Below are 2,645 nucleotides of genomic sequence, written 5' to 3'. Positions count from 1 at the left end.
TTGGTAACCAGTACAGATATTACTTGTCATTTTTCAGAAAATTAATATGGGCCGTGCAAAGCTCCAAGTTGTGGTCCAAGTGGGACAGTCAGAACTGACCAAGCACCATGTCATCCTCTACCAATGCTACAATTCAGATGTGGCATGTAGTGGCATGAGGTTACTACACTGCTTTCCTAGCCACTTTCAGGTTTCTTGACCTTGTAGCCAATCCTTCTAACTCAAGCAGCTCCTAAATTGGCAGTAGCCAGACACACTGACCATGGAGTATAGAGGTAGAGAGAAATAAGGTAGAGCGGTTCGAATTTTTCACTGTCAATCTAGTCTAAGGAATTCCTAAAGATCATCTTCTGCAGTTTGCTATTAGCAGTAGATGTCCAGTGCTGACGTATTCTACCCATGAGAACATTATCAAATGTTATCCATGGTTTCAGACTCTCAGTTGATTTTACAGTGGTATCTTTCAATGTGTAAGTTCTGTTTACACACACAACAGACTCATTCTCTCCGTAATATTAACTCACAAATTAAAGCAAGGAAAATGAGGCACAAATAACACATCTACAATTATGTCATTAAAGACAAGACAATGTCATTAAAGGCAAGAGCTCCAGTTTGAACATTGTATGGATGGGGGAAGGAAGTGTAACATGTTTTCTGTGGAACCCTGCTGGAATCCATTTCAATAAATTTATGTAAGTCACAGAAAACTAACATATGCACTGCTGGACAAGAATTTGAGACACACTCCTCTCAACAGTGAGTGCAGGACACCACATGCTGAGTGAATTAAATTTTGGGAGTCATCAGATACATTTTTTTACTGACATGAATTTTAGTATCTGTCTTTAAACTGTAGAAAATAGGCTGCTGGTGCATAAGTTTCTCTTGGTGTTTGCCACATTTTTAAAGCAACATTTTTTTGAGCACAAGATGAAAGATTACACATCAATCACCATTATTTCTTCCATTTATCACTGGTACACGTAAATGGTTTCCACACAGTTTGTGACATGCAAAACCATATGTAACAGTTATCAGAGGATTCAAGGTTGGACACTTAGTTTGTGTTGCTTGAGGCAGACACAAATTCGAAGAACAAGGTAACTTGTACCTCTGTTGTCAGTTTTACTGTGACAGCCACCTTTTGACAGGGTGTGATGAGTAGACAACCTCGAAGACAGTGTAACCCAGGCAGTGGGTTGCTAAGGCAGGATGGTGAAAAGTCTACACCACCAGCAGCCATACTCAATCAAAGATTTCTCATGGATATTCCAGACAACAGCACAATAAAAAGGAACTGCAGCAAAGGCTCTTCTCAGAGCCAAACAGACATGACAAAGGATTTTGGACAAAGTATCCAAGTTTTACAGATAAAAGCAGAAGGACTATCAAAAGACAAATGTGAGTACCTGAGAAAACTAGCTATTGATAATAACACTGATATTACAGCTCTCTAAAAATCCTGTCTAAATGAAGATAATATAACAAAGGGTAAGGTTGCAGCATAAAAAATGATAGGATACCTGCCATCATCAGCACATAGCTCTTTCATACATGTAAGAAATAGCCTTCCTGATATTAAGGGAGTGAGTGCCAAGAGATCAGTGGCATCGAAGTAATCACTGTGGAGCTGAGGGGCTTAACTGCTGTTTCAGTGTACAAACCACCTAATGTCCAGTGGTCCAATCCATTCTTACTCTCTGTACCTCAGCCGTGTATATACTTAGGTGATATCAACAGCCATCACACAACATGGGGGTATAAAAACAGCGATGATAATGGAGAGAAATTAGCAGAGTAGGCAGAAAGAGAAAAACTTTGTCTTGGTTATGATGCCAAAGAAATGAAAACCTTTCCTTTGCTAGGGATGGAGTACTGATACCAATGGCATACTGACACTAATCCTGACTGTGCTTTCTCTCCAACGATGAAAACACTTCCTTTGAGTCATACTAGAAAATTCCTAAAAAGCTTCCCAAGGAGCCAGCATTGCTCTACAAGAATCCAAAAGGGGTTTGAGATACCTACCATAAACTCCATTAACAAGGCAAATTGGAATTTCAGGAAAGCTAACTGATATCAGTATACTCAGGCGATCAACAGCAACTTACATTGGATAGGTCCAAAAGCAAAAAACTATAAGAGATTTGTGGGAGTCATCATTGGTGCAGCCAAATGCAAAATACCTCAAGGGGCCAGGAAACATTACATCTCTTGCTGGGATAGCACAAAAGAAAACATGTTTGCAGAATACCAACAGACTGAGAACCCTGATACTGCTAAAAGACTACAAGAACAGCTAAACAAAGCAAGAAAGTGGAAATGGATGAACTTGACTACCAGTTTGAATTTCACTCATTCAAATATAAAGGCATAGATATTATTAAGGAAACTTGGCACTGCAATCAATGAAACTTCCTGGCAGATTAAAACTGTGTGCCCGACCGAGACTCGAACTCGGGACCTGTGCCTTTCGCGGGCAAGTGCTCTACCATCTGAGCTACCGAAGCACGACTCACGCCCGGTACTCACAGCTTTACTTCTGCCAGTATCTTGTCTCCTACCTTCCAAACTTTACAGAAGCTCTCCTGCGAACCTTGCAGAACTAGCACTCCTGAAAGAAAGGATATAGCGGAGACATG

Source organism: Schistocerca serialis, chromosome 8 (assembly GCF_023864345.2).
Source record: "Schistocerca serialis cubense isolate TAMUIC-IGC-003099 chromosome 8, iqSchSeri2.2, whole genome shotgun sequence".
In the NCBI taxonomy this organism is placed as follows: domain Eukaryota; kingdom Metazoa; phylum Arthropoda; class Insecta; order Orthoptera; family Acrididae; genus Schistocerca; species Schistocerca serialis.
Note: the sequence above shows the minus strand (reverse complement) of the source record.